At 42.5% G+C, this 24,524-nt stretch overlaps 29 non-coding genes across 29 annotated transcripts; all 29 read left to right on the top strand.

Annotated features, from left to right (window-relative positions):
• The first annotated feature begins 2,124 nt into the window (after positions 1 to 2,124).
• On the top strand, positions 2,125 to 2,206 carry trnas-gcu. Its single transcript has one exon. It is a non-coding gene; the product is annotated as a tRNA-Ser (tRNA).
• A 1,031-nt stretch (positions 2,207 to 3,237) lies between these two features.
• trnas-gcu lies at positions 3,238 to 3,319 on the top strand. Its single transcript has one exon. It is a non-coding gene; the product is annotated as a tRNA-Ser (tRNA).
• A 474-nt stretch (positions 3,320 to 3,793) lies between these two features.
• On the top strand, positions 3,794 to 3,875 carry trnas-gcu. Its single transcript has one exon. It is a non-coding gene; the product is annotated as a tRNA-Ser (tRNA).
• A 1,025-nt stretch (positions 3,876 to 4,900) lies between these two features.
• Positions 4,901 to 4,982, top strand: trnas-gcu. The gene has a single exon. It is a non-coding gene; the product is annotated as a tRNA-Ser (tRNA).
• Positions 4,983 to 5,457: 475 nt separating this feature from the next.
• trnas-gcu lies at positions 5,458 to 5,539 on the top strand. Its single transcript has one exon. It is a non-coding gene; the product is annotated as a tRNA-Ser (tRNA).
• Positions 5,540 to 6,571: 1,032 nt separating this feature from the next.
• trnas-gcu lies at positions 6,572 to 6,653 on the top strand. The gene has a single exon. It is a non-coding gene; the product is annotated as a tRNA-Ser (tRNA).
• Positions 6,654 to 7,127: 474 nt separating this feature from the next.
• On the top strand, positions 7,128 to 7,210 carry trnas-gcu. Its single transcript has one exon. It is a non-coding gene; the product is annotated as a tRNA-Ser (tRNA).
• A 1,014-nt stretch (positions 7,211 to 8,224) lies between these two features.
• Positions 8,225 to 8,306, top strand: trnas-gcu. The gene has a single exon. It is a non-coding gene; the product is annotated as a tRNA-Ser (tRNA).
• A 1,032-nt stretch (positions 8,307 to 9,338) lies between these two features.
• trnas-gcu lies at positions 9,339 to 9,420 on the top strand. The gene has a single exon. It is a non-coding gene; the product is annotated as a tRNA-Ser (tRNA).
• Positions 9,421 to 10,299: 879 nt separating this feature from the next.
• On the top strand, positions 10,300 to 10,381 carry trnas-gcu. Its single transcript has one exon. It is a non-coding gene; the product is annotated as a tRNA-Ser (tRNA).
• Positions 10,382 to 11,376: 995 nt separating this feature from the next.
• trnas-gcu lies at positions 11,377 to 11,458 on the top strand. Its single transcript has one exon. It is a non-coding gene; the product is annotated as a tRNA-Ser (tRNA).
• Positions 11,459 to 11,933: 475 nt separating this feature from the next.
• trnas-gcu lies at positions 11,934 to 12,015 on the top strand. The gene has a single exon. It is a non-coding gene; the product is annotated as a tRNA-Ser (tRNA).
• A 474-nt stretch (positions 12,016 to 12,489) lies between these two features.
• Positions 12,490 to 12,571, top strand: trnas-gcu. The gene has a single exon. It is a non-coding gene; the product is annotated as a tRNA-Ser (tRNA).
• Positions 12,572 to 13,046: 475 nt separating this feature from the next.
• trnas-gcu lies at positions 13,047 to 13,128 on the top strand. The gene has a single exon. It is a non-coding gene; the product is annotated as a tRNA-Ser (tRNA).
• Positions 13,129 to 13,603: 475 nt separating this feature from the next.
• Positions 13,604 to 13,685, top strand: trnas-gcu. Its single transcript has one exon. It is a non-coding gene; the product is annotated as a tRNA-Ser (tRNA).
• Positions 13,686 to 14,160: 475 nt separating this feature from the next.
• Positions 14,161 to 14,242, top strand: trnas-gcu. The gene has a single exon. It is a non-coding gene; the product is annotated as a tRNA-Ser (tRNA).
• Positions 14,243 to 14,717: 475 nt separating this feature from the next.
• trnas-gcu lies at positions 14,718 to 14,799 on the top strand. Its single transcript has one exon. It is a non-coding gene; the product is annotated as a tRNA-Ser (tRNA).
• A 475-nt stretch (positions 14,800 to 15,274) lies between these two features.
• On the top strand, positions 15,275 to 15,356 carry trnas-gcu. The gene has a single exon. It is a non-coding gene; the product is annotated as a tRNA-Ser (tRNA).
• A 475-nt stretch (positions 15,357 to 15,831) lies between these two features.
• trnas-gcu lies at positions 15,832 to 15,913 on the top strand. Its single transcript has one exon. It is a non-coding gene; the product is annotated as a tRNA-Ser (tRNA).
• Positions 15,914 to 18,052: 2,139 nt separating this feature from the next.
• trnas-gcu lies at positions 18,053 to 18,134 on the top strand. Its single transcript has one exon. It is a non-coding gene; the product is annotated as a tRNA-Ser (tRNA).
• A 476-nt stretch (positions 18,135 to 18,610) lies between these two features.
• Positions 18,611 to 18,692, top strand: trnas-gcu. The gene has a single exon. It is a non-coding gene; the product is annotated as a tRNA-Ser (tRNA).
• A 477-nt stretch (positions 18,693 to 19,169) lies between these two features.
• Positions 19,170 to 19,251, top strand: trnas-gcu. The gene has a single exon. It is a non-coding gene; the product is annotated as a tRNA-Ser (tRNA).
• A 653-nt stretch (positions 19,252 to 19,904) lies between these two features.
• trnas-gcu lies at positions 19,905 to 19,986 on the top strand. Its single transcript has one exon. It is a non-coding gene; the product is annotated as a tRNA-Ser (tRNA).
• A 475-nt stretch (positions 19,987 to 20,461) lies between these two features.
• trnas-gcu lies at positions 20,462 to 20,543 on the top strand. Its single transcript has one exon. It is a non-coding gene; the product is annotated as a tRNA-Ser (tRNA).
• Positions 20,544 to 21,019: 476 nt separating this feature from the next.
• trnas-gcu lies at positions 21,020 to 21,101 on the top strand. Its single transcript has one exon. It is a non-coding gene; the product is annotated as a tRNA-Ser (tRNA).
• A 475-nt stretch (positions 21,102 to 21,576) lies between these two features.
• Positions 21,577 to 21,658, top strand: trnas-gcu. Its single transcript has one exon. It is a non-coding gene; the product is annotated as a tRNA-Ser (tRNA).
• A 475-nt stretch (positions 21,659 to 22,133) lies between these two features.
• Positions 22,134 to 22,215, top strand: trnas-gcu. The gene has a single exon. It is a non-coding gene; the product is annotated as a tRNA-Ser (tRNA).
• Positions 22,216 to 23,804: 1,589 nt separating this feature from the next.
• trnas-gcu lies at positions 23,805 to 23,886 on the top strand. The gene has a single exon. It is a non-coding gene; the product is annotated as a tRNA-Ser (tRNA).
• Positions 23,887 to 24,361: 475 nt separating this feature from the next.
• trnas-gcu lies at positions 24,362 to 24,443 on the top strand. Its single transcript has one exon. It is a non-coding gene; the product is annotated as a tRNA-Ser (tRNA).
• Positions 24,444 to 24,524: the final 81 nt, after the last annotated feature.

Raw genomic sequence — 24,524 nt, 5'->3', positions numbered from 1 at the left:
TGCTTTATTATGGCATTGGAAGATTTTGACTTTCACAAACACTGGTAAGATGGCCTACTGCCAACGTGAGAGCACAGGACTTGGTATCTTAGTGGTGAAGGCAATGAACTGCATGTGTGGATAAAAACACCAACCTCTTCACAAAACATATTTCCTCACCTCCATGGCCCCAAATGAATATAGAATCGCTTCACAATCCTAGAGCGACTGATAAGATTTAGGTATTGAAGAAAGCTTTTCCAAGGGCAACCTCGATGGTGGGATTTGAACCAACACCTCAACACACTTCATCAAGCACTTGAGACCACTCGGCCTGGCAACACATTTGTAACATGTCTCGATGGGATCGACATATGGTCTTACCTTCGCTCTGCCTTACTTTCATGGATTTCATTCAAGGGGTTACATACAGCAACTACAGTTTTTTAAGGTAATTTGCCACGTGTATATTACAGGATGAGGTGGCCGAGTGGTTAAGGCGATGGACTGCTAATCCATTGTGCTATGCATGCATGGGTTCTAACTCCATCCTCATCGTTTAACCAGTACAATTCTGTGCTTTATTATGGCATTGGAAGATTTTGACTTTCACAAACACTGGTAAGATGGCCTACTGCCAACGTGAGAGCACAGGACTTGGTATCTTAGTGGTGAAGGCAATGAACTGCATGTGTGGATAAAAACACCAACCTCTTCACAAAACATATTTCCTCACCTCCATGGCCCCAAATGAATATAGAATCCCTCCACAATCCTAGAGCGACTGATAAGATTTAGGTATTGAAGAATAGATTTTCCAAGGGCAACCTCAATGGTAAGATTTGATCCGACACCTCAACACACTTCATCAAGCACTTGAGACCACTCGGCCAGACAACAGATTTGTTAAATGTCTCGATGGGATCAACATATGGCCCTGCCATTGCTCTTCCTAACTTTCATGGATTTAATTAAAGGGTTTACATTCAGCAACTACAGTTTTTTAAGGTCATTTGCCACATGTATATTACAGGATGAGGTGGCCGAGTGGTTAAGGCGAAGGACTGCTAATCAATTGTGCTCTGCATACATGGTTTTGAATCCCATCCTCATCATTTAACCAGTACAATTCCGTGTTTTATTATGGCATTGGAAGATTTTGACTTTCACAAACACTGGTAAGATGGCCTACTGCCACCGCGAGAGCACAGGACTTGGTATCTTAGTGGTGAAGGCAATGAACTAAATGTGTGGATAAAAACACCAACCTCTTCACAAAACATATTTCCTCACCTCCATGGCCCCAAATGAATATAGAATCGCTTCACAATCCTAGAGCGACTGATAAGATTTAGGTATTGAAGAAAGCTTTTCCAAGGGCAACCTCAATGGTGGGATTTGAACCAACACCTCAACACACTTCATCAAGCACTTGAGACCACTCGGTCTGACAACACATTTGTTAAATGTCTCGATGGGATCGACATATGACCCTGTCATTGCTCTGCCTAACTTTCATGGATTTCATTCTAGGGTTTACATACAGCAACTACAGTTTTTTAAGGTCATTTGCCACATATGTATTATAGGATGAGGTGGCCAAGTGGTTAAGACGATGGACTGCTAATCCATTGTGCTATGCATGCATGGGTTCGAACTCCATCCTCATCGTTTAATCAGTACAATTCTGTGCTTTATTATGGCATTGGAAGATTTTGACTTTCACAAACACTGGTAAGATGGCCTACTGCCAACGTGAGAGCACAGGACTTGGTATCTTAGTGGTGAAGGCAATGAACTGCATGTGTGGATAAAAACACCAACCTCTTCACAAAACATATTTCCTCACCTCCATGGCCCCAAATGAATATAGAATCGCTTCACAATCCTAGAGCGACTGATAAGATTTAGGTATTGAAGAAAGCTTTTCCAAGGGCAACCTCAATGGTGGGATTTGAACCAACACCTCAACACACTTCATCAAGCACTTGAGACCACTCGGCCTGGCAACACATTTGTAACATGTCTCGATGGGATCGACATATGGTCTTACCTTCGCTCTGCCTTACTTTCATGGATTTCATTCAAGGGGTTACATACAGCAACTACAGTTTTTTAAGGTAATTTGCCACGTGTATATTACAGGATGAGGTGGCCGAGTGGTTAAGGCGATGGACTGCTAATCCATTGTGCTATGCATGCATGGGTTCGAACTCCATCCTCATCGTTTAACCAGTACAATTCTGTGCTTTATTATGGCATTGGAAGATTTTGACTTTCACAAACACTGGTAAGATGGCCTACTGCCAACGTGAGAGCACAGGACTTGGTATCTTAGTGGTGAAGGCAATGAACTGCATGTGTGGATAAAAACACCAACCTCTTCACAAAACATATTTCCTCACCTCCATGGCCCCAAATGAATATAGAATCCCTCCACAATCCTAGAGCGACTGATAAGATTTAGGTATTGAAGAATAGATTTTCCAAGGGCAACCTCAATGGTAAGATTTGATCCGACACCTCAACACACTTCATCAAGCACTTGAGACCACTCGGCCTGACAACAGATTTGTTAAATGTCTCGATGGGATCAACATATGGCCCTGCCATTGCTCTTCCTAACTTTCATGGATTTAATTAAAGGGTTTACATTCAGCAACTACAGTTTTTTAAGGTCATTTGCCACATGTATATTACAGGATGAGGTGGCCGAGTGGTTAAGGCGAAGGACTGCTAATCAATTGTGCTCTGCATACATGGTTTTGAATCCCATCCTCATCATTTAACCAGTACAATTCCGTGTTTTATTATGGCATTGGAAGATTTTGACTTTCACAAACACTGGTAAGATGGCCTAATGCCACCGCGAGAGCACAGGACTTGGTATCTTAGTGGTGAAGGCAATGAACTAAATGTGTGGATAAAAACACCAACCTCTTCACAAAACATATTTCCTCACCTCCATGGCCCCAAATGAATATAGAATCGCTTCACAATCCTAGAGCGACTGATAAGATTTAGGTATTGAAGAAAGCTTTTCCAAGGGCAACCTCAATGGTGGGATTTGAACCAACACCTCAACACACTTCATCAAGCACTTGAGACCACTCGGTCTGACAACACATTTGTTAAATGTCTCGATGGGATCGACATATGACCCTGTCATTGCTCTGCCTAACTTTCATGGATTTCATTCTAGGGTTTACATACAGCAACTACAGTTTTTTAAGGTCATTTGCCACATATGTATTATAGGATGAGGTGGCCAAGTGGTTAAGGCGATGGACTGCTAATCCATTGTGCTATGCATGCATGGGTTCGAACTCCATCCTCATCGTTTAATCAGTACAATTCTGTGCTTTATTATGGCATTGGAAGATTTTGACTTTCACAAACACTGGTAAGATGGCCTACTGCCAACGTGAGAGCACAGGACTTGGTATCTTAGTGGTGAAGGCAATGAACTGCATGTGTGGATAAAAACACCAACCTCTTCACAAAACATATTTCCTCACCTCCATGGCCCCAAATGAATATAGAATCGCTTCACAATCCTAGAGCGACTGATAAGATTTAGGTATTGAAGAAAGCTTTTCCAAGGGCAACCTCAATGGTGGGATTTGAACCAACACCTCAACACACTTCATCAAGCACTTGAGACCACTCGGCCTGGCAACACATTTGTAACATGTCTCGATGGGATCGACATATGGTCTTACCTTCGCTCTGCCTTACTTTCATGGATTTCATTCAAGGGGTTACATACAGCAACTACAGTTTTTTAAGGTAATTTGCCACGTGTATATTACAGGATGAGGTGGCCGAGTGGTTAAGGCGATGGACTGCTAATCCATTGTGCTATGCATGCATGGGTTCGAACTCCATCCTCATCGTTTAACCAGTACAATTCTGTGCTTTATTATGGCATTGGAAGATTTTGACTTTCACAAACACTGGTAAGATGGCCTACTGCCAACGTGAGAGCACAGGACTTGGTATCTTAGTGGTGAAGGCAATGAACTGCATGTGTGGATAAAAACACCAACCTCTTCACAAAACATATTTCCTCACCTCCATGGCCCCAAATGAATATAGAATCGCTTCACAATCCTAGAGCGACTGATAAGATTTAGGTATTGAAGAAAGCTTTTCCAAGGGCAACCTCAATGGTGGGATTTGAACCAACACCTCAACACACTTCATCAAGCACTTGAGACCACTCGGCCTGACAACACATTTGTAACATGTCTCGATGGGATCGACATATGGTCTTACCTTCGCTCTGCCTTACTTTCATGGATTTCATTCAAGGGGTTACATACAGCAACTACAGTTTTTTAAGGTAATTTGCCACGTGTATATTACAGGATGAGGTGGCCGAGTGGTTAAGGCGATGGACTGCTAATCCATTGTGCTCTGCATGCATGGGTTTAAATCTCATCGTTTATCCAGTACAATTCTGTGCTTTGTTATGTCATTGGAAGATTTTGACTTTCACAAACACTGGTAAGATGGCCTACTGCCACCGCGAGAGCACAGGATTTGGTATCTTAGTGGTGAAGGCAATGAACTAAATGTGTGGATAAAAACACCAACCTCTTCACAAAACATATTTCCTCTCTTGCATGGCCCCACATGAATATAGAATCCCTCCACAATCCTAGAGAGACTGATAAGATGTAGGTACTGAAGAATAGCTTTTCCAAGGTTAACCTCAACGGTGGGATTTGAACCAACACCTCAACACACTTCATCAAGCACTTGAGACCACTCGGTCTGACAACACATTTGTTAAATGTCTCGATGGGATCGACATATGGCCCTGCCATTGCTCTGCCTAACTTTCATGGATTTCATTCAAGGGTTTACATAAAGCAAATACATTTTTTTAAGGTCATTTGCCACATATATATTACAGGATGAGGTGGCCGAGTGGTTAAGGCGATGGACTGCTAATCCATTGTGCTATGCATGCATGGGTTCGAATCCCATCCTCATCGTTTAACCAGTACAATTCTGTGCTTTATTATGGCATTGGAAGATTTTGACTTTCACAAACACTTGTAAGATGGCCTACTGCCACCGCGAGAGCACAGGACTTGGTATCTTAGTGGTGAAGGCGATGAACTACATGTGTGGATAAAAACACCAACCTCTTCACAAAACATATTTCCTCTCTTGAATGGCCCCACATGAATATAGAATCCCTCCACAATCCTAGAGCGACTGATAAGATTTAGGTATTGAAGAATAGCTTTTCCAAGGGCAACCTCAATGGTGGGATTTGAACTAACACCTCAACACACTTCATCAAGCTCTTGAGACCACTCGGTCTGACAACACATTTGTTAAATGTCTCGATGGGATCGACATATGGCCCTGCCATTGCTCTGCCTAACTTTCATGGATTTCATTCAAGGGTTTACATAAAGCAAATACAGTTTTTTAAGGTCATTTGCCACATATATATTACAGGATGAGGTGGCCGAGTGGTTAAGGCGATGGACTGCTAATCCATTGTGCTATGCATGCATGGGTTCGAATCCCATCCTCATCGTTTAACCAGTACAATTCTGTGCTTTATTATGGCATTGGAAGATTTTGACTTTCACAAACACTTGTAAGATGGCCTACTGCCAACGTGAGAGCACAGGACTTGGTATCTTAGTGGTGAAGGCAATGAACTGCATGTGTGGATAAAAACACCAACCTCTTCACAAAACATATTTCCTCTCCTCCATGGCCCCACATGAATATAGAATCCCTCCACAATCCTAGAGCGACTGATAAGATTTAGGTATTGAAGAATAGCTTTTCCAAGGGCAACCTCAATGGTGGGATTTGAACTAACACCTCAACACACTTCATCAAGCACTTGAGACCACTCGGTCTGACAACACATTTGTTAAATGTCTCGATGGGATCGACATATGGCCCTGCCATTGCTCTGCCTAACTTTCATGGATTTCATTCAAGGGTTTACATACAGCAACTACAGTTTTTTAAGGTCATTTGCCACATATATATTACAGGATGAGAGGGACGAGTGTTTAAGGCGATGGACTGCAAATCCATTGTGCTCTGCATGCATGGGTTCGAATCCCATCCTCATCGTTCAACCAGTACAATTATGTGCTTTATTATGGCATTGGAAGATTTTGACTTTCACAAACAGTGGTAAGATGGCCTACTGCCACCGCGAGAGCACAGGACTTGGTATCTTAGTGGTGAAGGCGATGAACTACATGTGTGGATAAAAACACCAACCTCTTCACAAAACATATTTCCTCTCTTGCATGGCCCCACATGAATATAGAATCTCTCCACAATCCTAGAGCGACTGATAAGATTTAGGTATTGAAGAACAGCTTTTCCAAGGGCAACCTCAATGGTGGGATTTGAACTAACACCTCAACACACTTCATCAAGCACTTGAGACCACTCGGCCTGACAACAGATTTGTTAAATGTCTCGATGGGATCGACACATGGCCCTGCCATTGCTCTTCCTAACTTTCATGGATTTAATTCAAGGGTTTACATTCAGCAACTACAGTTTTTTAAGGTCGTTTGCCACATATATATTGCAGGATGAGGTGGCCGAGTGGTTAAGGCGATGGACTGCTAATCCATTGTGCTATGCATGCATGGGTTCGAGTCCCATCCTCATCGTTTAACCAGAACAATTCTGTGCTTTATTATGGCATTGGAAGATTTTGACTTTCACAAAAACTGGTAAGATGGCCTACTGCCACCGCGAGAGCACAGGACTTGGTATCTTAGTGGTGAAGGCAATGAACTACATGTGTGGATAAAAACACCAACCTCTTCACAAAACATATTTCCTCACCTCCATGGCCCCAAATGAATATAGAATCGCTTCACAATCCTAGAGCGACTGATAAGATTTAGGTATTGAAGAAAGCTTTTCCAAGGGCAACCTCAATGGTGGGATTTGAACCAACACCTCAACACACTTCATCAAGCACTTGAGACCACTCGGTCTGACAACACATTTGTTAAATGTCTCGATGGGATTGACATATGACCCTGTCATTGCTCTGCCTAACTTTCATGGATTTCATTCTAGGGTTTACATACAGCAACTACAGTTTTTTAAGGTCATTTGCCACATATATATTATAGGATGAGGTGGCCGAGTGGTTAAGGCGATGGACTGCTAATCCATTGTGCTCTGCACGCATGGAGTTCGAATCCCATCCTTGTCGTTTAACCAGAACAATTATGGCATTGGAAGATTTTGACTTTCACAAACACTGGTAAAATGGCCTACTGTGAGAGCACAGGACTTGCTATCTTAGTGGTGAAGGCAATGAACTACATGTGTGGATAAAAACACCAACCTCTTCACGAAACATATTTCCTCTCTTGCATAGCCCCACATGAATATAGAATCCCTCCACAATCCTAGAGCGACTGATAAGATTTAGGTATTGAAGAATATTTTTTCCAAGGGCAACCTCAATGGTGGGATTTGAACTAACACCTCAACACACTTCATCAAGCACTTGAGACCACTCGGTCTGACAACACATTTGTTAAATGTCTCGATGGGATCGACATATGGCCCTGCCATTGCTCTGCCTAACTTTCATGGATTTCATTCTAGGGTTTACATACAGCAACTACAGTTTTTTAAGGTCATTTGCCACGTATATATTACAGGATGAGAGGGACGAGTGTTTAAGGCGATGGACTGCAAATCCATTGTGCTCTGCATGCATGGGTTCGAATCCCATCCTCATCGTTCAACCAGTACAATTATGTGCTTTATTATGGCATTGGAAGATTTTGACTTTCACAAACAGTGGTAAGATGGCCTACTGCCACCGCGAGAGCACAGGACTTGGTATCTTAGTGGTGAAGGCGATGAACTACATGTGTGGATAAAAACACCAACCTCTTCACAAAACATATTTCCTCTCTTGCATGGCCCCACATGAATATAGAATCCCTCCACAATCCTAGAGCGACTGATAAGATTTAGGTATTGAAGAATAGCTTTTCCAAGGGCAACCTCAATGGTGGGATTTGAACTAACACCTCAACACACTTCATCAAGCACTTGAGACCACTCGGTCTGACAAAACATTTGTTAAATGTCTCGATGGGATCGACATATGGCCCTGCCATTGCTCTGCCTAACTTTCATGGATTTCATTCTAGGGTTTACATACAGGAACTACAGTTTTTTAAGGTAATTTGCCACATGTATATTATAGGATGAGGTGGCCGAGTGGTTAAGGCGATGGACTGCTAATCCATTGTGCTATGCATGCATGGGTTCGAATCCCATCCTCATCGTTTAACCAGTACAAGTCTGTGCTTTATTATGGCATTGGAAGATTTTGACTTTCACAAACACTGGTAAGATGGCCTACTGCCACCGTGAGAGCACAGGACTTGCTATCTTAGTGGTGAAGGCAATGAACTACATGTGTGGATAAAAACACCAACCTCTTCACAAAACATATTTCCTCTCTTGCATGGCCCCACATGAATATAGAATCCCTCCACAATCCTAGAGAGACTGATAAGATGTAGGTACTGAAGAATAGCTTTTCCAAGGTTAACCTCAACGGTGGGATTTGAACCAACACCTCAACACACTTCATCAAGCACTTGAGACCACTCGGCCTGACAACACATTTGTTAAATGTCTCGATGGGATCGACATATGGTCTTACCTTCGCTCTGCCTTACTTTCATGGATTTCATTCAAGGGTTTACATACAGCAACTACAGTTTTTTAAGTTCATTTGCCACATATATACTACAGGATGAGGTGGCCGAGTGGTTAAGGTGATGTGCTGCTAATCCATTGTGCTATGCATGCATGGGTTCGAATCCCATCCTCATCGTCTAACCAGTACAATTCTGTGCTTTGTTATGGCATTGGAATATTTTGACTTTCACAAACACTTGTAAGATGGCCTACTGCCAACGTGAGAGCACAGGACTTGGTATCTTAGTGGTGAAGGCAATGAACTGCATGTGTGGATAAAAACACCAACCTCTTCACAAAACATATTTCCTCTCCTCCATGGCCCCACATGAATATAGAATCCCTCCACAATCCTAGAGCGACTGATAAGATTTAGGTATTGAAGAATAGCTTTTCCAAGGGCAACCTCAATGGTGGGATTTGAACTAACACCTCAACACACTTCATCAAGCACTTGAGACCACTCGGTCTGACAAAACATTTGTTAAATGTCTCGATGGGATCGACATATGGCCCTGCCATTGCTCTGCCTAACTTTCATGGATTTCATTCTAGGGTTTACATACAGCAACTACAGTTTTTTAAGGTAATTTGCCACGTGTATATTATAGGATGAGGTGGCCGAGTGGTTAAGGCGATGGACTGCTAATCCATTGTGCTATGCATGCATGGGTTCGAATCCCATCCTCATCGTTTAACCAGTACAATTCTGTGCTTTATTATGGCATTGGAAGATTTTGACTTTCACAAACACTGGTAAGATGGCCTACTGCCACCGTGAGAGCACAGGACTTGCTATCTTAGTGGTGAAGGCAATGAACTACATGTGTGGATAAAAACACCAACCTCTTCACAAAACATATTTCCTCTCTTGCATGGCCCCACATGAATATAGAATCCCTCCACAATCCTAGAGAGACTGATAAGATGTAGGTACTGAAGAATAGCTTTTCCAAGGTTAACCTCAACGGTGGGATTTGAACCAACACCTCAACACACTTCATCAAGCACTTGAGACCACTCGGCCTGACAACACATTTGTTAAATGTCTCGATGGGATCGACATATGGCCCTGCCATTGCTCTGCCTAACTTTCATGGATTTCATTCTAGGGTTTCTAGGGAAGATTCTAGGGAAGATTTTGACTTTCACAAACACTGGTAAGATGGCCTACTGCCACCGTGAGAGCACAGGACTTGCTATCTTAGTGGTGAAGGCAATGAACTACATGTGTGGATAAAAACACCAACCTCTTCACAAAACATATTTCCTCTCTTGCATGGCCCCACATGAATATAGAATCCCTCCACAATCCTAGAGAGACTGATAAGATGTAGGTACTGAAGAATAGCTTTTCCAAGGTTAACCTCAACGGTGGGATTTGAACCAACACCTCAACACACTTCATCAAGCACTTGAGACCACTCGGCCTGACAACACATTTGTTAAATGTCTCGATGGGATCGACATATGGTCTTACCTTCGCTCTGCCTTACTTTCATGGATTTCATTCAAGGGTTTACATACAGCAACTACAGTTTTTTAAGTTCATTTGCCACATATACATTACAGGATGAGGTGGCCGAGTGGTTAAGGTGATGGACTGCTAATCCATTGTGCTATGCATGCATGGGTTCGAATCCCATCCTCATCGTCTAACCAGTACAATTCTGTGCTTTGTTATGGCATTGGAATATTTTGACTTTCACAAACACTTGTAAGATGGCCTACTGCCAACGTGAGAGCACAGGACTTGGTATCTTAGTGGTGAAGGCAATGAACTAAATGTGTGGATAAAAACACCAACCTCTTCACAAAACATATTTCCTCTCTTGCATAGCCCCACATGAATATAGAATCCCTCCACAATCCTAGAGCGACTGATAAGATTTAGGTATTGAAGAATATTTTTTCCAAGGGCAACCTCAATGGTGGGATTTGAACTAACACCTCAACACACTTCATCAAGCACTTGAGACCACTCGGTCTGACAACACATTTGTTAAATGTCTCGATGGGATCGACATATGGCCCTGCCATTGCTCTGCCTAACTTTCATGGATTTCATTCTAGGGTTTACATACAGCAACTACAGTTTTTTAAGGTCATTTGCCACGTATATATTACAGGATGAGAGGGACGAGTGTTTAAGGCGATGGACTGCAAATCCATTGTGCTCTGCATGCATGGGTTCGAATCCCATCCTCATCGTTCAACCAGTACAATTATGTGTTTTATTATGGCATTGGAAGATTTTGACTTTCACAAACAGTGGTAAGATGGCCTACTGCCACCGCGAGAGCAGAGGACTTGGTATCTTAGTGGTGAAGGCGATGAACTACATGTGTGGATAAAAACACCAACCTCTTCACAAAACATATTTCCTCTCTTGCATGGCCCCACATGAATATAGAATCCCTCCACAATCCTAGAGCGACTGATAAGATTTAGGTATTGAAGAATAGCTTTTCCAAGGGCAACCTCAATGGTGGGATTTGAACTAACACCTCAACACACTTCATCAAGCACTTGAGACCACTCGGTCTGACAACACATTTGTTGCTCTGCCTTACTTTCATGGATTTCATTCAAGGGTTTACATACAGCAACTACAGTTTTTTAAGTTCATTTGCCACATGTATATTACAGGATGAGGTGGCCGAGTGGTTAAGGCGACGGACTGCTAATCCATTTTGCTATGCATGCATGGGTTCGAATCCCATCCTCATCGTCTAACCAGTACAATTCTGTGCTTTATTATGGCATTGGAAGATTTTGACTTTCACAAACACTTGTAAGATGGCCTACTGCCAACGTGAGAGCACAGGACTTGGTATCTTAGTGGTGAAGGCAATGAACTGCATGTGTGGATAAAAACACCAACCTCTTCACAAAACATATTTCCTCTCCTCCATGGCCCCACATGAATATAGAATCCCTCCACAATCCTAGAGAGACTGATAAGATGTAGGTACTGAAGAATAGCTTTTCCAAGGTTAACCTCAACGGTGGGATTTGAACCAACACCTCAACACACTTCATCAAGCACTTGAGACCACTCGGCCTGACAACACATTTGTTAAATGTCTCGATGGGATCGACATATGGTCTTACCTTCGCTCTGCCTTACTTTCATGGATTTCATTCTAGGGTTTACATACAGCAACTACAGTTTTTTAAGTTCATTTGCCACATATATATTACAGGATGAGGTGGCCGAGTGGTTAAGGCGATGGACTGCTAATCCATTGTGCTATGCATGCATGGGTTCGAATCCCATCCTCATCGTCTAACCAGTACAATTCTGTGCTTTATTATGGCATTGGAAGATTTTGACTTTCACAAACACTTGTAAGATGGCCTACTGCCAACGTGAGAACACAGGACTTGGTATCTTAGTGGTGAAGGCAATGAACTGCATGTGTGGATAAAACACCAACCTCTTCACAAAACATATTTCCTCTCCTCCATGGCCCCACATGAATAGAGAATCCCTCCACAATCCTAGAGCGACTGATAAGATTTAGGTATTGAAGAATAGCTTTTCCAAGGGCAACCTCAATGGTGGGATTTGAACTAACACCTCAACACACTTCATCAAGCACTTGAGACCACTCGGTCTGACAACACATTTGTTAAATGTCTCGATGGGATCGACATATGGCCCTGCCATTGCTCTGCCTAACTTTCATGGATTTCATTCAAGGGTTTACATACAGCAACTACAGTTTTTTAAGGTCATTTGCCACATATATATTATAGGATGAGGTGTCCGAGTGGTTAAGGCGATGGACTGCTAATCCATTGTGCTATGCATGCATGGGTTCGAATCCCATCCTCATCGTTTAACCAGTACAATTCTGTGCTTTATTATGGCATTGGAAGATTTTGACTTTCACAAACACTGGTAAGATGGCCTACTGCCACCGTGAGAGCACAGGACTTGCTATCTTAGTGGTGAAGGCAATGAACTACATGTGTGGATAAAAACACCAACCTCTTCACAAAACATATTTCCTCTCTTGCATGGCCCCACATGAATATAGAATCCCTCCACAATCCTAGAGAGACTGATAAGATGTAGGTACTGAAGAATAGCTTTTCCAAGGTTAACCTCAACGGTGGGATTTGAACCAACACCTCAACACACTTCATCAAGCACTTGAGACCACTCGGCCTGACAACACATTTGTTAAATGTCTCGATGGGATCGACATATGGTCTTACCTTCGCTCTGCCTTACTTTCATGGATTTCATTCAAGGGTTTACATACAGCAACTACAGTTTTTTAAGTTCATTTGCCACATATATATTACAGGATGAGGTGGCCGAGTGGTTAAGGCGATTGACTGCTAATCCATTGTGCTATGCATGCATGGGTTCGAATCCCATCCTCATCGTCTAACCAGTACAATTCATTGCTTTATTATGTCATTGGAAGATTTTGACTTTCACAAACACTTGTAAGATGGCCTACTGCCAACGTGAGAGCACAGGACTTGGTATCTTAGTGGGGAAGGCAATGAACTGCATGTGTGGATAAAAACACCAACCTCTTCACAAAACATATTTCCTCTCCTCCATGGCCCCACATGAATATAGAATCCCTCCACAATCCTAGAGAGACTGATAAGATGTAGGTACTGAAGAATAGCTTTTCCAAGGTTAACCTCAACGGTGGGATTTGAACCAACACCTCAACACACTTCATCAAGCACTTGAGACCACTCGGCCTGACAACACATTTGTTAAATGTCTCGATGGGATCGACATATGGTCTTACCTTCGCTCTGCCTTACTTTCATGGATTTCATTCAAGGGTTTACATACAGCAACTACAGTTTTTTAAGTTCATTTGCCACATATATATTACAGGATGAGGTGGCCGAGTGGTTAAGGCGATGGACTGCTAATCCATTGTGCTATGCATGCATGGGTTTGAATCCCATCCTCATCGTCTAACCAGTACAATTCTGTGCTTTATTATGGCATTGGAAGATTTTGACTTTCACAAACACTTGTAAGATGGCCTACTGCCAACGTGAGAGCACAGGACTTGGTATATTAGTGGTGAAGGCAATGAACTGCATGTGTGGATAAAAACACCAACCTCTTCACAAAACATATTTCCTCTCCTCCATGGCCCCACATGAATATAGAATCCCTCCACAATCCTAGAGCGACTGATAAGATTTAGGTATTGAAGAATAGCTTTTCCAAGGGCAACCTCAATGGTGGGATTTGAACTAACACCTCAACACACTTCATCAAGCACTTGAGACCACTCGGTCTGACAACACATTTGTTAAATGTCTCGATGGGATCGACATATGGCCCTGCCATTGCTCTGCCTAACTTTCATGGATTTCATTCAAGGGTTTACATACAGCAACTACAGTTTTTTAAGGTCATTTGCCACATATATATTATAGGATGAGGTGTCCGAGTGGTTAAGGTGATGGACTGCTAATCCATTGTGCTATGCATGCATGGGTTCGAATCCCATCCTCGTCGTTTAACCAGTACAATTCTGTGCTTTATTATGGCATTGGAAGATTTTGACTTTCACAAACACTGGTAAGATGGCCTACTGCCACCGTGAGAGCACAGGACTTGCTATCTTAGTGGTGAAGGCAATGAACTACATGTGTGGATAAAAACACCAACCTCTTCACAAAACATATTTCCTCTCTTGCATGGCCCCACATGAATATAGAATCCCTCCACAATCCTAGAGAGACTGATAAGATGTAGGTACTGAAGAATAGCTTTTCCAAGGTTAACCTCAACGGTGGGATTTGAACCAACACCTCAACACACTTCATCAAGCACTTGAGACCACTCGGCCTGACAACACATTTGTTAAATGTCTCGATGGGATCGACATATTGCCCTGCCATTGCTCTGCCTAACTTTCATGGATTTCATTCTAGGGTTTACATACAGCAACTACAGTTTTTTAAGTTCATTTGCCACATATATATTACAGGATGAGGTGGCCGAGTGGTTAAGGCGATGGACTGCTAATCCATTGTGCTATGCATGCATGGGTTCGAATCCCATCCTCATCGTTTAACCAGTACAATTCTGTGCTTTATTATGGCATTGGAAGATTTTGACTTTCACAAACACTTGTAAGATGGCCTACTGCCAACGTGAGAGCACAGGACTTGGTATCTTAGTGGTGAAGGCAATGAACTGCATGTGTGGATAAAAACACCAACCTCTTCACAAAACATATTTCCTCTCCTCCATGGCCCCACATGAATATAGAATCCCTCCACAATCCTAGAGCGACTGATAAGATTTAGGTATTGAAGAATAGCTTTTCCAAGGGCAACCTCAATGGTAAAATTTGATCCGACACCTCAACACACTTCATCAAGCACTTGAGACCACTCGGCCTGACAAAACATTTGTTAAATGTCTCGATGGGATCGACATATGGCCCTGCCATTGCTCTGCCTAACTTTCATGGATTTCATTCTAGGGTTTACATACAGCAACTACAGTTTTTTAAGGTCATTTGCCACATATATATTATAGGATGAGGTGGCCGAGTGGTTAAGGCGATGGACTGCTAATCCATTGTGCTATGCATGCATGGGTTCGAATCCCATCCTCATCGTTTAGCCAGTACAATTCTTTGCTTTATTATGGCATTGGAAGATTTTGACTTTCACAAACACTGGTAAAATGGCCTACTGCCAACGCGAGAGCACAGGATTTGCTATCTTAGTGGTGAAGGCAATGAACTACATGTGTGGATAAAAACACCAACCTCTTCACAAAACATATTTCCTCTCTTGCATGGCCCCACATGAATATAGAATCCCTCCACAATCCTAGAGAGACTGATAAGATGTAGGTACTGAAGAATAGCTTTTCCAAGGTTAACCTCAACGGTGGGATTTGAACCAACACCTCAACACACTTCATCAAGCACTTGAGACCACTCGGTCTGACAACACATTTGTTAAATGTCTCGATGGGATCGACATATGGCCCTGCCATTGCTCTGCCTAACTTTCATGGATTTCATTCTAGGGTTTACATACAGCAACTACAGTTTTTTAAGGTCATTTGCCACATATATATTACAGGATGAGGTGGCCGAGTGGTTAAGGCGATGGACTGCTAATCCATTGTGCTATGCATGCATGGGTTGGAATCCCATCCTCATCGTTTAACCAGTACAATTCTGTGCTTTATTATGGCATTGGAAGATTTTGACTTTCACAAACACTTGTAAGATGGCCTACTGCCAACGTGAGAGCACAGGACTTGGTATCTTAGTGGTGAAGGCAATGAACTGCATGTGTGGATAAAAACACCAACCTCTTCACAAAACATATTTCCTCTCTTGCATAGCCCCACATGAATATAGAATCCCTCCACAATCCTAGAGCGACTGATAAGATTTAGGTATTGAAGAATAGCTTTTCCAAGGGCAACCTCAATGGTGGGATTTGAACTAACACCTCAACACACTTCATCAAGCACTTGAGACCACTCGGTCTGACAACACATTTGTTAAATGTCTCGATGGGATCGACATATGGCCCTGCCATTGCTCTGCCTAACTTTCATGGATTTCATTCAAGGGTTTACATACAGCAACTACAGTTTTTTAAGGTCATTTGCCACGTATATATTACAGGATGAGAGGGACGAGTGTTTAAGGCTATGGACTGCAAATCCATTGTGCTCTGCATGCATGGGTTCGAATCCCATCCTCATCGTTTAACCAGTACAATTCTGTGCTTTATTATGGCATTGGAAGATTTTGACTTTCACAAACACTTGTAAGATGGCCTACTGCCAACGTGAGAGCACAGGACTTGGTATCTTAGTGGTGAAGGCAATGAACTGCATGTGTGGATAAAAACACCAACCTCTTCACAAAACATATTTCCTCTCTTGCATAGCCGCACATGAATATAGAATCCCTCCACAATCCTAGAGCGACTGATAAGATTTAGGTATTGAAGAATAGCTTTTCCAAGGGCAACCTCAATGGTGGGATTTGAACTAACACCTCAACACACTTCATCAAGCACTTGAGACCACTCGGTCTGACAACACATTTGTTAAATGTCTCGATGGGATCGACATATGGCCCTGCCATTGCTCTGCCTAACTTTCATGGATTTCATTCAAGGGTTTACATACAGCAACTACAGTTTTTTAAGGTCATTTGCCACATATATATTACAGGATGAGGTGGCCTGAGTGGTTAAGGCGATGGACTGCTAATCCATTGTGCTATGGGTTCGAATCCCATCCTCATCGTTTAACCAGTACAATTCTGTGCTTTATTATGGCATTGGAAGATTTTGACTTTCACAAACACTTGTAAGATGGCCTACTGCCAACGTGAGAGCACAGGACTTGGTATCTTAGTGGTGAAGGCAATGAACTGCATGTGTGGATAAAAACACCAACCTCTTCACAAAACATATTTCCTCTCCTCCATGGCCCCACATGAATATAGAATCCCTCCACAATCCTATAGCGACTGATAAGATTTAGGTATTGAAGAATAGCTTTTCCAAGGGCAACCTCAATGGTAAAATTTGATCCGACACCTCAACACACTTCATCAAGCACTTGAGACCACTCGGCCTGACAAAACATTTGTTAAATGTCTCGATGGGATCGACATATGGCCCTGCCATTGCTCTGCCTAACTTTCATGGATTTCATTCTAGGGTTTACATACAGCAACTACAGTTTTTTAAGGTCATTTGCCACGTATATATTACAGGATGAGAGGGACGAGTGTTTAAGGCGATGGACTGCAAATCCATTGTGCTCTGCATGCATGGGTTCGAATCCCATCCTCATCGTTCAACCAGTACAATTATGTGCTTTATTATGGCATTGGAAGATTTTGACTTTCACAAACAGTGGTAAGATGGCCTACTGCCACCGCGAGAGCACAGGACTTGGTATCTTAGTGGTGAAGGCGATGAACTACATGTGTGGATAAAAACACCAACCTCTTCACAAAACATATTTCCTCTCTTGCATGGCCCCACATGAATATAGAATCCCTCCACAATCCTAGAGCGACTGATAAGATTTAGGTATTGAAGAATAGCTTTTCCAAGGGCAACCTCAATGGTGGGATTTGAACTAACACCTCAACACACTTCATCAAGCACTTGAGACCACTCGGTCTGACAACACATTTGTTAAATGTCTCGATGGGATCGACATATGGCCCTGCCATTGCTCTGCCTAACTTTCATGGATTTCATTCAAGGGTTTACATACAGCAACTACAGTTTTTTAAGGTCATTTGCCACATATATATTACAGGATGAGGTGGCCGAGTGGTTAAGGCGATGGACTGCTAATCCATTGTGCTATGCATGCATGGGTTCGAATCCCATCCTCATCGTTTAACCAGTACAATTCTGTGCTTTATTATGGCATTGGAAGATTTTGACTTTCACAAACACTGGTAAGATGGCCTACTGCCACCGTGAGAGCACAGGACTTGCTATCTTAGTGGTGAAGGCAATGAACTACATGTGTGGATAAAAACACCAACCTCTTCACAAAACATATTTCCTCTCTTGCATGGCCCCACATGAATATAGAATCCCTCCACAATCCTAGAGAGACTGATAAGATGTAGGTACTGAAGAATAGCTTTTCCAAGGTTAACCTCAACGGTGGGATTTGAACCAACACCTCAACACACTTCATCAAGCACTTGAGACCACTCGGCCTGACAACACATTTGTTAAATGTCTCGATGGGATCGACATATGGTCCTTACCTTCGCTCTGCCTTACTTTCATGGATTTCATTCTAGGGTTTACATACAGCAACTACAGTTTTTTAAGGTCATTTGCCACATATATATTATAGGATGAGGTGTCCGAGTGGTTAAGGCGATGGACTGCTAATCCATTGTGCTATGCATGCATGGGTTCGAATCCCATCCTCATCGTTTAACCAGTACAATTCTGTGCTTTATTATGGCATTGGAAGATTTTGACTTTCACAAACACTGGTAAGATGGCCTACTGCCACCGTGAGAGCACAGGACTTGCTATCTTAGGTGGTGAAGGCAATGAACTACATGTGTGGATAAAAACACCAACCTCTTCACAAAACATATTTCCTCTCTTGCATGGCCCCACATGAATATAGAATCCCTCCACAATCCTAGAGAGACTGATAAGATGTAGGTACTGAAGAATAGCTTTTCCAAGGTTAACCTCAACGGTGGGATTTGAACCAACACCTCAACACACTTCATCAAGCACTTGAGACCACTCGGCCTGACAACACATTTGTTAAATGTCTCGATGGGATCGACATATGGTCCTTACCTTCGCTCTGCCTTACTTTCATGGATTTCATTCAAGGGTTTACATACAGCAACTACAGTTTTTTAAGTTCATTTGCCACATATATATTACAGGATGAGGTGGCCGAGTGGTTAAGGCGATTGACTGCTAATCCATTGTGCTATGCATGCATGGGTTCGAATCCCATCCTCATCGTTTAACCAGTACAATTCTGTGCTTTATTATGGCATTGGAAGATTTTGACTTTCACAAACACTTGTAAGATGGCCTACTGCCAACGTGAGAGCACAGGACTTGGTATCTTAGTGGTGAAGGCAATGAACTGCATGTGTGGATAAAAACACCAACCTCTTCACAAAACATATTTCCTCTCCTCCATGGCCCCACATGAATATAGAATCCCTCCACAATCCTAGAGCGACTGATAAGATTTAGGTATTGAAGAATAGCTTTTCCAAGGGCAACCTCAATGGTGGGATTTGAACTAACACCAATGAACTGCATGTGTGGATAACAACACCAACCTCTTCACAAAACATATTTCCTCTCCTCCATGGCCCCACATGAATATAGAATCCCTCCACAATCCTAGAGCGACTGATAAGATTTAGGTATTGAAGAATAGCTTTTCCAAGGGCAACCTCAATGGTGGGATTTGAACTAACACCTCAACACACTTCATCAAGCACTTGAGACCACTCGGTCCTGACAACACATTTGTTAAATGTCTCGATGGGATCGACATATGGCCCTGCCATTCGCTCTGCCTAACTTTCATGGATTTCATTCAAGGGTTTACATACAGCAACTACAGTTTTTTAAGGTCATTTGCCACATATATATTACAGGATGAGGTGGCCGAGTGGTTAAGGCGATGGACTGCTAATCCATTGTGCTATGCATGCATGGGTTCGAATCCCATCCTCATCGTTAACCAGTACAATTCTGTGCTTTATTATGGCATTGGAAGATTTTGACTTTCACAAACACTTGTAAGATGGCCTACTGCCAACGTGAGAGCACAGGACTTGGTATCTTAGTGGTGAAGGCAATGAACTGCATGTGTGGATAAAAACACCAACCTCTTCACAAAACATATTTCCTCTCTTGCATGGCCCCACATGAATATAGAATCCCTCCACAATCCTAGAGCGACTGATAAGATTTAGGTATTGAAGAATAGCTTTTCCAAGGGCAACCTCAATGGTGGGATTTGAACTAACACCTCAACACACTTCATCAAGCACTTGAGACCACTCGGTCTGACAACACATTTGTTAAATGTCTCGATGGGATCGACATATGGCCCTGCCATTGCTCTGCCTAACTTTCATGGATTTCATTCTAGGGTTTACATACAGCAACTACAGTTTTTTAAGGTCATTTGCCACATATATATTACTAGGATGAGGTGGCCGAGTGGTTAAGGCGATGGACTGCTAATCCATTGTGCTATGCATGCATGGGTTCGAATCCCATCCTCATCGTTTAACCAGTACAATTCTGTGCTTTATTATGGCATTGGAAGATTTTGACTTTCACAAACACTTGTAAGATGGCCTACTGCCAACGTGAGAGCACAGGACTTGGTATCTTAGTGGTGAAGGCAATGAACTGCATGTGTGGATAAAAACACCAACCTCTTCACAAAACATATTTCCTCTCTTGCATAGCCCCACATGAATATAGAATCCCTCCACAATCCTAGAGCGACTGATAAGATTTAGGTATTGAAGAATAGCTTTTCCAAGGGCTAACCTCAATGGTGGGATTTGAACTAACACCTCAACACACTTCATCAAGCACTTGAGACCACTCGGTCTGACAACACATTTGTTAAATGTCTCGATGGGATCGACATATGGCCCTGCCATTGCTCTGCCTAACTTTCATGGATTTCATTCAAGGGTTTACATACAGCAACTACAGTTTTTTAAGGTCATTTGCCACATATATATTACAGGATGAGGTGGCCGAGTGGTTAAGGCGATGGACTGCTAATCCATTGTGCTATGCATGCATGGGTTCGAATCCCATCCTCATCGTTTAACCAGTACAATTCTGTGCTTTATTATGGCATTGGAAGATTTTGACTTTCACAAACACTTGTAAGATGGCCTACTGCCAACGTGAGAGCACAGGACTTGGTATCTTAGTGGTGAAGGCAATGAACTGCATGTGTGGATAAAAACACCAACCTCTTCACAAAACATATTTCCTCTCTTGCATAGCCCCACATGAATATAGAATCCCTCCACAATCCTAGAGCGACTGATAAGATTTAGGTATTGAAGAATAGCTTTTCCAAGGGCAACCTCAATGGTGGGATTTGAACTAACACCTCAACACACTTCATCAAGCACTTGAGACCACTCGGTCTGACAACACATTTGTTAAATGTCTCGATGGGATCGACATATGGCCCTGCCATTGCTCTGCCTAACTTTCATGGATTTCATTCAAGGGTTTACATACAGCAACTACAGTTTTTTAAGGTCATTTGCCACATATATATTACAGGATGAGGTGGCCGAGTGGTTAAGGCGATGGACTGCTAATCCATTGTGCTCTGCACGCATGGGTTTGAATCCCATCCTCATCGTTTAACCAGTACAATTCTGTGCTTTATTATGGCATTGGAAGATTTTGACTTTCACAAACACTTGTAAGATGGCCTACTGCCAACGTGAGAGCACAGGACTTGGTATCTTAGTGGTGAAGGCAATGAACTGCATGTGTGGATAAAAACACCAACCTCTTCACAAAACATATTTCCTCTCTTGCATAGCCCCACATGAATATAGAATCCCTCCACAATCCTAGAGCGACTGATAAGATTTAGGTATTGAAGAATAGCTTTTCCAAGGGCAACCTCAATGGTGGGATTTGAACTAACACCTCAACACACTTCATCAAGCACTTGAGACCACTCGGTCTGACAACACATTTGTTAAATGTCTCGATGGGATCGACATATGGCCCTGCCATTGCTCTGCCTAACTTTCATGGATTTCATTCTAGGGTTTACATACAGCAACTACAGTTTTTTAAGGTCATTTGCCACATATATATTACAGGATGAGGTGGCCGAGTGGTTAAGGCGATGGACTGCTAATCCATTGTGCTCTGCACGCATGGGTTCGAATCCCATCCTCATCGTTTAACCAGTACAATTCTGTGCTTTATTATGGCATTGGAAGATTTTGACTTTCACAAACACTTGTAAGATGGCCTACTGCCAACGTGAGAGCACAGGACTTGGTATCTTAGTGGTGAAGGCAATGAACTGCATGTGTGGATAAAAACACCAACCTCTTCACAAAGCATATTTCCTCTCTTGCATAACCCCACATGAATATAGAAGCCCTCCACAATCCTAGAGCGACTGATAAGATTTAGGTATTGAAGAATAGCTTTTCCAAGGGCAACCTCAATGGTGGGATTTGAACTAACACCTCAACACACTTCATCAAGCACTTGAGACCACTCGGTCTGACAACACATTTGTTAAATGTCTCGATGGGATCGACATATGGCCCTGCCATTGCTCTGCCTAACTTTCATGGATTTCATTCAAGGGTTTACATACAGCAACTACAGTTTTTTAAGGTCATTTGCCACGTATATATTACAGGATGAGAGGGACGAGTGTTTAAGGCGATGGACTGCAAATCCATTGTGCTCTGCATGCATGGGTTCGAATCCCATCCTCATCGTTTAACCAGTACAATTCTGTGCTTTATTATGGCATTGGAAGATTTTGACTTTCACAAACACTTGTAAGATGGCCTACTGCCAACGTGAGAGCACAGGACTTGGTATCTTAGTGGTGAAGGCAATGAACTGCATGTGTGGATAAAAACACCAACCTCTTCACAAAACATATTTCCTCTCTTGCATAGCCCCACATGAATATAGAATCCCTCCACAATCCTAGAGCGACTGATAAGATTTAGGTATTGAAGAATAGCTTTTCCAAGGGCAACCTCAATGGTGGGATTTGAACTAACACCTCAACACACTTCATCAAGCACTTGAGACCACTCGGTCTGACAACACATTTGTTAAATGTCTCGATGGGATCGACATATGGCCCTGCCATTGCTCTGCCTAACTTTCATGGATTTCATTCAAGGGTTTACATACAGCAACTACAGTTTTTTAAGGTCATTTGCCACGTATATATTACAGGATGAGAGGGACGAGTGTTTAAGGCGATGGACTGCAAATCCATTGTGCTCTGCATGCATGGGTTCGAATCCCATCCTCATCGTTTAACCAGTACAATTCTGTGCTTTATTATGGCATTGGAAGATTTTGACTTTCACAAACACTTGTAAGATGGCCTACTGCCAACGTGAGAGCACAGGACTTGGTATCTTAGTGGTGAAGGCAATGAACTGCATGTGTGGATAAAAACACCAACCTCTTCACAAAACATATTTCCTCTCTTGCATAGCCCCACATGAATATAGAATCCCTCCACAATCCTAGAGCGACTGATAAGATTTAGGTATTGAAGAATAGCTTATCCAAGGGCAACCTCAATGGTGGGATTTGAACTAACACCTCAACACACTTCATCAAGCACTTGAGACCACTCGGTCTGACAACACATTTGTTAAATGTCTCGATGGGATCGACATATGGCCCTGCCATTGCTCTGCCTAACTTTCATGGATTTCATTCAAGGGTTTACATACAGCAACTACAGTTTTTTAAGGTCATTTGCCACATATATATTACAGGATGAGGTGGCCGAGTGGTTAAGGCGATGGACTGCTAATCCATTGTGCTATGCATTCATGGGTTCGAATCCCATCCTCATCGTTTAACCAGTACAATTCTGTGCTTTATTATGGCATTGGAAGATTTTGACTTTCACAAACACTTGTAAGATGGCCTACTGCCAACGTGAGAGCACAGGACTTGGTATCTTAGTGGTGAAGGCAATGAACTGCATGTGTGAATAAAAACACCAACCTCTTCACAAAACATATTTCCTCTCCTCCATGGCCCCACATGAATATAGAATCCCTCCACAATCCTAGAGCGACTGATAAGATTTAGGTATTGAAGAATAGCTTTTCCAAGGGCAACCTCAATGGTGGGATTTGAACTAACACCTCAACACACTTCATCAAGCACTTGAGACCACTCGGTCTGACAACACATTTGTTAAATGTCTCGATGGGATCGACATATGGCCCTGCCATTGCTCTGCCTAACTTTCATGGATTTCATTCAAGGGTTTACATACAGCAACTACAGTTTTTTAAGGTCATTTGCCACATATATATTACAGGATGAGGTGGCCGAGTGGTTAAGGCGATGGGCTGCTAATCCATTGTGCTATGCATGCATGGGTTCGAATCCCATCCTCATCGTTTAACCAGTACAATTCTGTGCTTTATTATGGCATTGGAAGATTTTGACTTTCACAAACACTTGTAAGATGGCCTACTGCC

The sequence above is a fragment of the Oncorhynchus mykiss genome, chromosome 20 (genome assembly GCF_013265735.2).
Source record: "Oncorhynchus mykiss isolate Arlee chromosome 20, USDA_OmykA_1.1, whole genome shotgun sequence".
Classification (NCBI taxonomy): domain Eukaryota; kingdom Metazoa; phylum Chordata; class Actinopteri; order Salmoniformes; family Salmonidae; genus Oncorhynchus; species Oncorhynchus mykiss.
Note: the sequence above shows the minus strand (reverse complement) of the source record. Positions and strands in the feature narration are given on the sequence as shown.